Raw genomic sequence first — 14547 nt, 5'->3', positions numbered from 1 at the left:
CTAACTAAAATGCGTTTACATTGCTATTGCATTCAGATTTATGCAATTACATTGTAATGATGACGAAAAGCACTGATTTACAAAGCATTACTTATAGAAGAGCGATTATAGGGCCAGTAAGAAAAATAATAGATTTAAACTTGTTTATTAATGAAATGCAAAAAAGAAAAAATAGCATGCATTCAAATATTGTAATTTTCTTAAAATTCACATTAAGTCGTCATTACAGATTCGAATTATTGATGAGTAAGTTTCCAGACCAGGACGGGGGGCACGCAAGTACAATTAACTTCAAAAGTTCTGATCTAAAAGGCTCTCCTAAACTTATAAACTATTTTAAAACAAACATTGCAAAGGAAAATAAAAAAATTTGCCACACCATGAAATAATTCTGAGAACTTTGGGTAAATTTGGTGCATAAAAAATGTGAAATCTGGCTCACTTTTCCGCAAAATGATGGGACAGAATGAATTTTGAAAATTTGATAAAATCGACTTACACAGGCTAAAAACCAAAATAATCATAGTAGGAATCTTGTCATTTAATAAATGAAATTATGATTCATAACACAATTTTAAAATGTATTTATAAGACTTTGTAATTCGTATTTAAGCGAAAAACCTTCATTCTATGCAAACATAACAGTTCTTTAACTACTATAAACCCAAATAACTGCATTTGAGACCATTGATATCCAAAGATTAAAACTTTTCTTTCTTTTTTTTGACAGTAAAAATATCCATTCCTAATTTATATTAAATAGTAATAAGAAAATCGACAAAGAATTCTTTATTTATTATAAATTGATTATATGCCTATGTAATTTTAACAATTATTTGTTAATTTGTTATTTTTTTCTCTTCCTGTATTAACATAGATTTTCTTTGTGGGCAAGAAGTACGAACAATGTCAAGCGTCGTTGAATGAACTTTTTGAATAGATTATGTGTAAATTAAATTTCTACAAAATCATAATTAAATAAATTAAATAATCATAAATAATCATTCAAAAATTAAATTCCTGGCAAAAAATCTTAAATATCCTGAAAGTCTATTTTTAGATAAGTAAACTGGAAAATTAAAAAAAAAGTAAAAATATAAATATCTTACTATTCAGAAATGAAAGTTAAATAAAATGAAATTTCAACTGAAAGAATTATAATTTGCATTTTGAAATGTTTCGGAAAATCGATAGGAAGAAATTAAGTCGAAGAAATTTTGCTGAAAAAAGATAAAAACAATTCGCTTAAATTTTAATATTTTTCTATTGATTCTAGTGTTTATGAGACAAATTACCATCAATGTGCTAATATATATTATTTTATTAATTTATCATATTTATTATATTAATTAAATATTTTTTTTATTTTTATAATTATTTTCTTCCCACCCCCTTTTTTTTTTCTTCATTGCTCTGTAATTTTATTCCATGTTTTTCTACATTTTGAACTTATTTTATGATTTCTATTTGCTTGCAGCGTATGCGCAGTAAATGAAACTTATTGTTTCTCTTAATTTTCTGCGTGTTTTCCTTTTGCCCCTTTTGTATTTATTTATTATGCTACATATCTCTCTATGTATCTCTCACTATCACTATATCTCTAATGCTNTATATATATATATATAGTGCTCACCAGACAAAAAATTAGTCACCCTAGAGAGCAGGCACCGATGAATCGATAGGTTTCAGTAGATGACGCAGTGGTCAAGTGACGTGCTTAATTTCATGCACACTGCCTCAACGTGCTGAAAGGCAGGAAGCCATTAGTGAGATACTTTTGTTTTAAACGCAAATTGTGGGTAAATATGGGTAAGTGTATGGATGTGACAGAGTGATAAAAAGAGACAATTGTGTTTGGCAGCGCCTGTGGTCATACTGTGAATGAAGTTGCTGGATTTCTTGGTGTTTCAATGCGGACTGTTCAGCGTGTCTACAGTTAATGGTGTAATGCACGTATTCACGAAAGACGACGTCAGAATTGAGGTCGAAAAATATCCGGCGTAAAAGTGACCGGACACGAGATTCACGATTTGTCAATCAAAATCTCTTCCATTTCCGACTGAAATTACTTCAGTTAGTGAACGAACGTCCATCCCAACCTGTTAGCAAGAGAACATCGACGAGATCTGCATGCAAAGAACATGTGGAAACACCTCGTAAGAGGCCATTGTTCACACAAACACATAAAGCTGCTTGGCTAGGTATATTAAGTCACCGAACGTGGACAGTTGGTGATAGGTGGAATGTAATATGGTCTGACGAATCACGTTTTTGCCTTTATTACATTGACGTACATCGAGTGCACAGAAGACCAGATGAAGCATTTCATCCAAACTGTTTGCATAGTTAGGTTCATGCTGGAGGTTGGTCTGTCATGTTTTGGGGGTATTTTTCTTATTATGGATTGGACTCCCTCCCTGAGGTGGCCACTAACCAACATGTTTATTTAAGCATTTTGGATAAACAGGTGTTGCCTTTCAATCAACATCTTCATGAAGAGTATGCCGTCGATACCTATATTTTTCAAGATGACAATGGCAAATTTCATCGAGCTGTAAGAATGTGTGACTTGTTTTATGAACACTGAGACACTTAATTATATCTCATCTTTCCTGTAAAATCACCTGACTTGAACCACATTGAAAATTTTTGGGACATTTGGAAAAACGGATAAAACGCCGAAATCAGAATCTTCGCAATTTGGTGGATTTGCGCAATTAAATCCTCAGCGACTGGCTAAAACTGGATTCGACGCACCTAACAAACCCTCTGGACTCATTTCCTAATCGAATCCAGGCAATCATCGCATCCAGAGGCGGTGTTACATGTTATTAAAGGATTTTTTTTCATGATTTCTCTAAGGGAGACTAATTTTTTTGTCCGGTGAGCTTATATATACAATATAGCACAATAAAGACCAAAAAGAATACAAAGGAAAAAAAAGAAAAATGATAAAGGAAATTAAAGTTTTATTCCGCAAGTATATAAAACTCATAAAATTAGCTGAAAATATAGAGAAAACATGGAAAATAATAAAGCCGAATGAAAAGAGAAGGAAAGAAATATTTTTGTAAAAATTTTAAAAAAAACATTTAAACAAATTTAAAAGCCGAAAAGCGAAGTAAGGAAAATATATAATCAGCTCATACGATTATATCTTCAAAAAGGAGTACTTATAATATCGTATCAATTTAACCAAAATAAAATATATCAATACAAATGTGTGAGGAGTACACAATAAAATTTTTCAAAAAGAGTATGGAACATATTAAGTAGAAATACATAAGAAATAAAACACATCAAGCAAAAAGAACAGAAAATTAAGATCAAAACACAAAACGAAATATATAAAGCGAGTATCGAACACCCTCGGTCCCTACGCAGACAGATCCAAGTGGTCACCCACCCGCACACTGACCGTAGCCAGTGATGCTTGACTTCGGTGATCTGCTGGGAACCGTGTCTTAGCGATCAGTCCACTGCGGGACGAGTATCGAAAGCAATTGAACTTACTCGTACCGGAATCTTTCAAGAATGATTTATAATATGTTCGTAATAAGATTGACAGATTACAAAATATGAAAATATAATCACAAATCGAGTTAGAAGAGTGAGAGGTATCTTTTATGGAGTGTTCTTACTGCAGTGCTGAAGCGAAATTGGGTTGGCCCGAATATAGATGTGCGCAAGGTAATAATGTTATACTCTATAATTTGTAATTAATAAGGTTGATATTTAATTATGCAATTTTAATGATTTTAGAAAATCAGCATATTAATACTTATTTAAATATTATGTATTTATATATATACTTTTTTCAAAAATGCTCGATATTTTCCACTGACAAAAGTATTTTAGTACAAAAATGCCAATTTTTATTAATTATAAATTGATTATATGCCTATGTAATTTTAACAATTATTTGTTAATTTGTTATTTTTTTCTCTTCCTGTATTAACATAGATTTTCTTTGTGGGCAAGAAGTACGAACAATGTCAAGCGTCGTTGAATGAACTTTTTGAATAGATTATGTGTAAATTAAATTTCTACAAAATCATAATTAAATAAATTAAATAATCATAAATAATCATTCAAAAATTAAATTCCTGGCAAAAAATCTTAAATATCCTGAAAGTCTATTTTTAGATAAGTAAACTGGAAAATTAAAAAAAAGTAAAAATATAAATATCTTACTATTCAGAAATGAAAGTTAAATAAAATGAAATTTCAACTGAAAGAATTATAATTTGCATTTTGAAATGTTTCGGAAAATCGATAGGAAGAAATTAAGTCGAAGAAATTTTGCTGAAAAAAGATAAAAACAATTCGCTTAAATTTTAATATNTATATTTTATGAAAATATATAGCAACACATTCGTATAAATGTTTAAAATAAAACTTACGTATTTTAAGAGGAAAGAAATGTACATTTATGGTATTCCTTCTCTGTTCTTCTCGAACAACAAAATGTGTTTCTATTTTCTCCAAAGAATACCCTGACATGCGAAATTTATTGAACCATTATATTTTGGATATTTTCTTCTTCTTTCTACAAAGCTACTATTGCAGGTATCAAGTTCTAAAACAGAAGATTTATGGCATATAAATAGAAAAAAATCTGTGTCGACAATATAGAAAAACTTAAATTGCCCAATATTCCATTCTGTAAATACCCCAGTTTTCTACTCCCTTTAAACTATTTCTGAACAAAATATGTAATAAATTATTTGAGAAGAAGGAAATGGTCGTTTGTTTAGAAGAAAAATAAGTTTTCAAATACTAAAAGTAAAGTTAAGGCTCAAGCGTTATCCACTTTTCTATCCTGGCATATTCAGGAGCTGCAGACATGTTTCTCAAAATTTTCTCTGTAGCAAAATCCAATAACAGGAAGCTCACTGAAAAATCAGCTTTCACAAAGTTTAGAGAAACTGTGATTTGTTACAGATCGTGGTAAGGTATTGAATAAAGTGACGAAGCTATAATAGAAGACCAAAAATCAATATTGCAAGATAATATGAAATATATAATTTATCACGCTTGGCGTCTAAGTTTGACAAAATTATCGAAAAAGGAATTCAATAGATCATAGATTTTGTTTTTGTGCAATCAGATTAAACAAAATACAGTAACTAAAATACGTAAGCCTAAAGGGTATGTTGAAAGAAAAAACCTAATTATACCGTTTTTCAAAGAATTTTAGGAATTTTGAAAATATGCATTCATAAAAAATGTGCTGTAAAAAATATAAAAAACTTTGGTAACAAATGTCAATTCATTTTAAAGAAATTTCAAGAATTTCTATTTTCATACAACATTTTTTTAAATTTATAGTTTATTTTAAATCCATGGCATTTCTTACACAAACTAGAATTCTATTAATGTATTTCCGTCTTTCCTTAAATAAATATTGTGTGGTATATTTTGTAATTTTTCGCGTGGCAAATGTCGAAATATATTTTTAAGTTTGCTGTTTTTTAGTTTATGCATATTAACATGTGCATATATTCCAAATTTAGTTTAAATGACGTGAGGATTATACCGCTCATGGGCTGCAATAGCGGCACAACTCAAAATATCAAGTTTTGAGATAAGTCGGTTTAATGTTTTCATTGCTAAGCAAAACGCAAAAGAAATGATTTCGTTACCTTTAAGTTGAATTATTATGTGTGCAAGTATTGCTGCTGAAAGAATGTGTATTTTCTTATTTACACCTACTCTTAGACCAAAAACACGTGTTTTTTTAGTTGTCCCACTATTGAAGCCCTTGAGCTGCGAGCATATGATGAATATTATCAGTAAAACAAAAATTTTCCATTTCATGTACATTTGTTTAATTCTACTTATGATTCGAAAATGGTTAAAATAAACGGTTAAAATAAATGGTTAAAATATTTCTATGTTAAATATGGCTCTATACGGTATTAGTACAGAATAGTTATAGTTGGAACTTGTTTAAAGAGAGGTAGCTTCGAAATTTGCCTTTCTCCCAACATGAGCTTCAACAATCTTCCCGATTTTACTTAAGGGAGTGGGCACCAAAAATAGATATATCCAGTTTTCCGAATACGTCAGTGGACGTAAAAAACTGGCAAGTTCGGATTGACCCAAAAGACAAGTGACGGTGGAAGGAACTCTCAAATTTTGCTATCAGATATAAGCAAGACTGGTAACATATTCGAATTCTCCAGGAAGTATCGTAATAAATAAAACAGTACTTTTAATAAATGGTGCAAAATTGTAGCAACAGATCAAATATGACTAATAAAAAAAGAAGACATTAATTTTCCTTCCAAACTATGGCAATGGTTTAGGGGGGGGGGTGTATGCAAACCAGTTTCGAGAAGATCCCTTAATTCTATGACACTAAATTTTGCTTTTTTTCCTTTATATACAGAACCCATAACAGCATTTGCGTGGCCGGTTTGCATCATGCCTATGGAAAGTTGCTTTTTTCCCTATCTACATATCTTGGTACTGTTTCCTATTTCATTTTTACGGAGAATTTAGCAACATCGAAGTCAAGTCTATTTGATAAATAGTTCAGAGTTGATGAGGGCTTTTTATAAGTGTGAAGTAGGAATAACTACAGTTTTAGATAATGCCTATTTGTACTATTAAATTTCTTATCCCAAAAGGCATGGATTGATTTTTTATGTATTTTTGTACGCTGAATCAAATTTAAATAGAATAAAATCATTAAATATATTATTTTAAAATTTATTAAAGTTTCAATTTATAAGAAGTATAGATGTCGCACTTATACCTATCTAGACCCCTGATTTAAATATTTAGATAAATGAAGTACTAGATATTGTTTGCTTTTTAACCTAACTTAATTTAATCAAAAATCAATATGAATTAATTCAATATGTCTTATAGCTTGAAAGATAGATTTTAATATGATTGATTGATTACAAAAAATGATTCTATATTAAGTGCTAGTTTTATTCTTTTACCTGCTTATGTATCTGATATTGCTGACTGCATAGGTGAAGCATTGATTCTTGTGTATTTTTATTGCTAACTTTCATTTAAAAAAAAGTTGATAAAACTAATAACTTCACTGATATAAAGGTTAAAAATATAAAGGGGAAATGATAATTTCAATACTAAGCCTCAGAACTTCTACATTCTTAGTCCTATCTATTTGAGTACTGTCTTAATTTATTAGGCTTGCCAAAATGCATAATGATATCAGTCTCATTGCTAGGTGAAGGCACTAAATGATAAATTTCATACGTAAAAACTTTAATAACTTTTAAACTGCTCGTAATTTTAATTTTGTTTCGGTTTCATTCGACTTAGTATAAAATAATTACATTGATACCTCTTACTTAGTTATTTTTGAGATACCATACATTTTAGGCTCGTCTCTTCTCCCCCCCCCCTTCGATAAATTCAAAGTGGCAAACCTTGTCTTTAGGAGGGAAAAACTTTAGGTATTTATATTGGGTCAAAATGCACTTTTTTAGAATTTTACAGCTTTTGCTTAATCATTTTTGTACTTAACTACTTAGAATTAGGCCTACCAAGAAGGAAGTAATAAAACATTTGTCCAAAAGTATTCAGTTCGCTTTAGATAGTATTAAATCTCTTAGCACTCGTTTCAAAAACAAATTAAAATACAATATTTCTATTTTATTTTTAGATCATTGTTTAGTTTAAGTAAAAAAAGCATTCTGGATATCAGGTTCTATATTATAATTAAAACCTTAGTGGCATTTTTAAATGGTTAAGTAATCTTTTCTATTGAAACAATTACCTCATCCCTCATCTTCAGAAATAGTGGATTCCATTACGTTTTAATGCGTTCTTTCAATACATTTACTTCCTCTTCTGATATTATATGTTTATCTATGAAACTGACTTAAGAAATGATTCATTGTATTTACTATGATGGCCATTTACCAATAATATTAAACATTTAAAAATTGAAATTTAATTTAATGGATTTTCAATTCAATTCTGATAAAGTGTTAGCCTTATTCAACCTGCATCGTTAATTTTTTTAGTGCAAAAATAATAAAAATAAGTCAAAAACCAATGCCTTTCAATTGCAATCTCAATTTTTAGTATAATCAATTGCGGCGCATTGAACTTGTTTGCCGAATACCGTAAATAATACAGAAACTATGATATACCAACTTTTTGTGAGAGGATGTGTATAAAATATTTTATTTGTTTCTTTATTCTTAGTTATTGCAAAAAATAAAATAACTTATATCGCCAAATTCATTTGACAATAATAATCCAAGAAGTTGATCTCAAAAGTCTCTGCAAAAAATATTATAAACTTATTTTGTGTTAATTTTTTTTAAGAAGCACATGATTAAATTGGCAAAATTCTGCATTAAACATATTAAGCAAACAAAAGTAAACCAATAAAAATCATAATTGGTTTTCTTACTGGGTATTCTCAGAATCTAATGATGTGTATTGGTGGTTCAGTAATAATTCTAAAATATTTCTAAAAATTGTTTTTAATAAAGTATCGCACCTGTACTTTATTTTTGAAAAATATTACATTTTCTTAAATACATATCAAATTAAAGTAATCTAAATATAATTAAATATTCAACTAAATAGTAGTAAAAAATAGTACAAATATTAAAACAATGCTTACAGTTTCAAGATTTCAGCTCCTAAATCAGCAAAATTGACTATTATTATTCAGCTGATGGCATCAACTTGAATAGTTAAAACAGTAGTATAAATTTAAAATAAGCTGACAATTTTACTCACGCAAGTTTTGCGTATTCATAGAAAAGTTTTTGATTATTTAAAACAAATCCGTTATAAATGACTGAGCATTTGGAACCATTTAAAATACACGTTAATATAACCTAAAGCAAAAGAGATTAATTAAAGATTACCTAGTATGACATAATCGAACTCTTGGTTTGTAATTTAATCATTTTTCTGAAAGCGAATAAGTTCTAAGTAAATGAAATAGAAATATTCTTTAAATACAAAAATAATAATGAAAAAAAATTTTTTCAAGTAAATCGCTTTATCCTTTTTTTTTATCAATGTAACATTTTTAGACATAAATATTCGAATGAAATTATATATTTCATTTAATCAAAATATCTTTCACAAATATATAATCTCAAATGAATAGATAGTTTCATTTAAGTTCTCGGAAATGATTGCTGTTAATATATAAACGTACTTAATTCCATTAGAATTAACGTGTTTAACTAGTACATCACTAACTTTAATTATAATAACAATTATGGAAACTAGATACTTCTTTCTCTTCTCTAGATTCTGCATTGGAAATTTTTATAAAATTTCATTTCAGTCAAAGCAGATACACTATTGTGTACGTCTAATGATTTAAATACTTAAATATCCTTAAACATATTACAGACATTTTACACATCAAAGTTATTAATATTTTCATATGAATCATTATAAATTTAGATAACAAATACAGAGTTGATTTAAGCAAGTATATATTTTTGTGGCGTATAAACTTCGATTTACTAATTATATTTAAGTTTATTCATTGCCAAAGACCTAATGATTATATATNATATATATGCATTTATTAAGTTCTCAAAACTCTCTTGCGTACCTTGACGGTAAAAGGAATAACATCTTCGTTCAACAATAAAAAAAATCTTTCATTTTTGGTTGTGATTCGTACTAAAAAAAATTTATCTATATTTTTAGGTCATATTGTCTTGTTTGTTTGTTCCTTGTTTATTAGATAACTAAACATCAGGTCATTTTGCATTTGAAATACTTTCACTCTGAATGTAAAAAAAAAAGTGAAATGTTATGTTTGAAAGGATAACAGAGTTAAAAGGATATGTCAAAGACTAAAGTAAAACTGAATGAAAATCATATTATATGGTTTTAATATATAGTTTTGGTATAGTTTTGTATTTTCTGGCATTATTTTGAAGTAATTCATTTTTTTCTGATAGGTATTGGTACTAGCATAGCAAAATACGAACTTTTGAACCTTTTTTTGTGTCAAAAATGTAAACACGAAACTAAATAGCAAAATCAAACAATTTAGTTAGCATCATAAAAAAATCAATTTTTTTTAAAATTGCAAGCATATTCTCTTACTAGAAAAGATCCAAAGTATAATGATATCCTTATGAGAAGTCAATAAGAAAAAAATATGCAATTCACTATCTATTTTAATAAAAAAATACGGACTTGATAATACACGATGCCACAAAAACGTTTACTTAGTAAAAGTCAAATGTTATGCATGCAATGTCTTTAATAAAAGTGCATGTATTTTATCGTTAGCTATAGTAAACCAAGCACTTTATTCCATATTGCAAAATTAATCATGCCTATGTATTCGACAGGTTTAATTGTTTTTTCTATGTCTCACTTACGTAAACTATTGCGTAATTTACGTCTCAAGTAAATATGCCATGCTAATTGTGTTAAATAACGATATAATCACAAAATATTTATTTGCAAAATTTTTGTGAACCAGTTAGATTCACTGGTAACCGCAAGTTAACGTACTTACTATTAAACACAACTGGTTTTAAGACAGCAAGTTAACATTTAAAACTCAAGATGCGACTTCTTTTTGTTTTTTCATATTTATACTTATTTCAGACTGTTATATAGGAATCTCATATTATTTATTTCTTATTATTATCGCATATCGCAAGGTATCACAGCATAACGTTATATACTCATTTCATCTAAAATAAGTTCGAATTAGGAAAAGGTACTTAATATTCGTTACATTACTTTCTTACTATTCGTTTTTCATTTTTTGCGTTTTCGCACTTGTTCATACAGCAAAATATGCATTTGTATTAACACATTTGTATTTTTTGTATGATTTAAAAGTTGGTGGGGAGGAAATTATTTTCATGTTTAGTACAATTTGTGGACTAAAGCGATTTTGGTTTTTCTGCGTGCATGGGTCTCTGGTGCAGAAAAAGAAAATATCTATTCTATTGCAAACTGTTTTTACTGAAAAAAGTGTTTTTTTTTTCTTAATTGAGCTGAAATTTATCAAATTATACGTACACCGAAGAGCCATTACATTATGACAACCCACCTAATAACATGTAGGACCACCTTTTTCCCTCAAAACTACTAGCACCCGCCGTGGCATTGATTACACAAGGTGCTGATGGGTAGTCTGAGGTATCTGGTACCAAGCGCTCTCCAACTGGTCCTGATAATCCCTCACATTGCGAAGGGGTAGCGCGACAGCACGAATTTGGTTTTCCAAGAAGGACCACAAATGCTCTATCAGATTAAGGTCAGGTGAATTTGGGGGCCAAGACATGACTTGAAAGTCAATGGAATGTTCCTCGAACCAATCCATGACGATTCGACCCTTATGACATGGTGCATTATCCTGTTGGTAAACACCATCCCCCGCTGGAAAAACTGTTTCCATGAATGGGTGAACCTGGTCTGCAACTATGTTCAAGTAGCTTACAGACGCCAGGGATTGTTCTATAAGGATTATGGGTCCTAATGTGCCCCATGAAAGCATTGTTCCTGGGCGAGAAATCATGAAAACCTGGGGGAGCCCATTGTTATAGATGTAGGGTGGTCATAATGTAATAGCTCTTCGTTGTATATGATAACAATAATAGTAAATTATTATTATTATCATAGCCACGAAATAAATATGTTGGAATTTGAAAACCATATGTACTCATTATTGGTTATAGTGACAAGCCCAAATTTGAAAGAATGAATTGAATACAATATTGAAAGAATACATTGAAACAGCATATTTGAGCACGTCACTATACTCCATAATGAACATACAGTGTTTACAGAATTGACTATGTTTGTTTCGGAGCTATTTTTTTTTAAATGCTCGATTTTGTCAAGTCTTTTTTCTCAGTGTTGGGAACATTTCCAAGATTAATTATTTAAGAATGTACTTTGCTTAATTTTCTCCCTGAACAGAATTAGCAAAGAATCAATAAGAATCTTAACTTATATTTTAAAAGTATCTGCTTTAGTCAGATTATAATAGTTACCCAATATAGTAAAATATTTTCTAGCTTAAGCGAGCATTTATATCATTAATGTATTTTTTACATAAAAACTTGCAGAATGCTAAGCGTAAAATGAATCATGGGAGTTTTTGCACTGTATCAGTTTTGTCTATACTGAAGTTAGAATGCTAGTGTCGCTGAACATTAAAAAGAAACAATTAATTAACAAGCAAATAAATAGATTCATGCTAAAGTTTTTGATAAAACGGAAAATTCCTATTATATATTTGCAAATACACCATGAAAAATTTTTAAGGATGGTAAATACATTTTTTTAAGATTAATGAAAAAACTTAAAAATGAAGTAAGATTAAGAATGCTTATTAATTTAATAAGAAAATTATCTAACTTTTAGAATTTTTTACTTAATGAATTATTTGATAGAAGAATGTATATTTAAACAATACATAAATATTTAGTTTTTGCAATGATTTGAAATTATCAGATCATTTACACATTTTTTTTCTTCTATTTGCTTTCTTATTTCGCCTACGAAATAAGTTACATTATGTAATAATAAAAGAATATTTAATGCAGCTTCTTGAGGTATGAACTAAAATCTTACGTTAAATGTATTAACACACTTTTGAATTTTCTTCATTAAAGTATTTTCAGGGGCTTAAAAATTGCAACCTATATCCATAAGTTTAGAGTCATGCACACTTAAGGTACGGAACGAATAATTAATATCAGGTAATATCACTTAAAGAGCTATTTTCTAAAGTAGAATCAATAAAAACATAATGTGCATAATGAATTTCATAGTTTATTTGTTAGTAATACGGTGCAATAATATGTTAGTAACATTGTAATTTGTCATATTGAATATTTAATACTGCTTTTTGAGATATGAACTGAAATCTTATATTAAATGCATTAATAAATTTTTGAACTTTCTTTAAGTACTTTTAGGGGTTTGAAAATTATAACCAACTTTCACATAATTTTTAAATCATGTACATTTAGGATTGGAATAAATTAAGTCCTTGCAAATACACTAAACTATTTTTGAAAGTAGAGTTAAAAAATACTGTACATAAGAAATTTTACAATTTATATGTTAGCAATATGGCTTTTTCGGCCGTTAATATATAAAGTTCGATAGAAAGATACTAAATTTATTGATTTTATTTATATTAAAATTTTTTTAGCCTTTATAATTGATTCTGTTTACATAAAATTGTTTCATGTTTTTCTTTAAATGAATTCTATTTTAGCCATATTATTCATCATACTCTAGAAAATTATGTACACGTCTATAGAAGACTGTATAAACAATGGGAACACTGTGGTGGGAATACTGTTATAGTATTTTATTTCTGAACTTATTATTTATTTCATGCCATTCGCTTTTATTAAAAAAAAATACTTAATTTTACCCGTAATTCCTGATAAGTATTCATGTTTATAAAAATTTTAAACACTTAATTGTTGAGTGCTGATTTCTGAAAAAAATATTTTTTCTTTAAGATCAGGAATTCTAAAATATTTCCACATGGAATCAAATATATAATTTTTATTATATAGATATAGTGATTGAATAATAAGATTATTGTATTCAAGTATCAAATACAAATGTTAACAAATAAAAACTTAGTTAAATACTGTAAAGCCAGATTCTCTTTAGAAAAAAGACATCCAAATAAAAACAACGTGCTTACTTAAAATTTAAAAAAAATCTTACCTTAAGTCATTTTTATTAAGAGATACGATTTTGATTTTTTTATCGTTTTCACTGATCATAATTTTTTTGACATTTTAATTTCTTTTTTAAATTTTAGTATGAGCATTACAAAACAGTAAATGATTATTTTACAAATAATTTTTTTTTCCATTTACACATTTTTAGCTTTTTAAATTGTTTTTAACTTTTAATAAAATTTAACATATTTCATGTAATATTTGTCTTAACAGTTTCTTCGAAATGTAGTTTAATATGCAATTACAAATTTCTCTCCTATGAAGACAATTAAACAAAATATATTTTACCATTTAGAACATGAAGGGCATCACTGGACCACGTGATCTATGAATCCTATCCGTACAATATCCTTTTCAAATAAGGCTGTGTACACTATTGAATGTCCAAAGCCTCTAAATCCCAATCAATATAACTTAAGGAAACTTCCATCTATATTACCCTTTCCGTTCAGCACTGAATAATTATTCAGTTTATTTTCTTTTCTCTTTATTTTTATCGCTTTTACTGAGCGAAAAATTGAAGGAGCGGAAAACTCAGAAGCAGATAGTCCCGCGGCTCCTATGGACTGCAAGATTTGATGCTGCACCTTTAGCTCACAGGAAAAAACAACGCGCAGGCGCAATGCTTCTTTTCAAGCTCAACAGAGGGCACTCGCAAACAGACTAGTTTTCCCGGCATCAAAAGGGAAATAGCTATTTATTCTGCCATAGAATCTCAGCTTTGTTATTATTTATTCCTGTTTTCTTTTTCTTTCTTTGTTCAGAGTATAAGCAAAAAAAAAAGATGCTTCTAAAAAACTAAAACAAAATATAGCATACTGAAAGTTAAAAA

At 28.6% G+C, this 14547-nt stretch overlaps 1 protein-coding gene across 2 annotated transcripts in view; it reads right to left on the bottom strand.

Moving 5' to 3' along the window:
- LOC107456467 (kin of IRRE-like protein 1) overlaps positions 1-14311 on the bottom strand; it is a 226162-nt gene extending 211851 nt beyond the window's left edge. For both annotated transcript variants that reach the window (XM_071178515.1, XM_071178516.1), the window contains exon 1: positions 14004-14311. The gene's annotated coding sequence lies outside the window, so the exon portion shown is untranslated. The remainder of the gene's footprint in view (positions 1-14003) is intronic.
- Positions 14312-14547: the final 236 nt, after the last annotated feature.

The sequence above is a fragment of the Parasteatoda tepidariorum genome, chromosome 3, assembly GCF_043381705.1.
Source record: "Parasteatoda tepidariorum isolate YZ-2023 chromosome 3, CAS_Ptep_4.0, whole genome shotgun sequence".
Lineage (NCBI taxonomy): Eukaryota > Metazoa > Arthropoda > Arachnida > Araneae > Theridiidae > Parasteatoda > Parasteatoda tepidariorum.
This window is presented reverse-complemented; position numbering and strand designations above follow the sequence as displayed.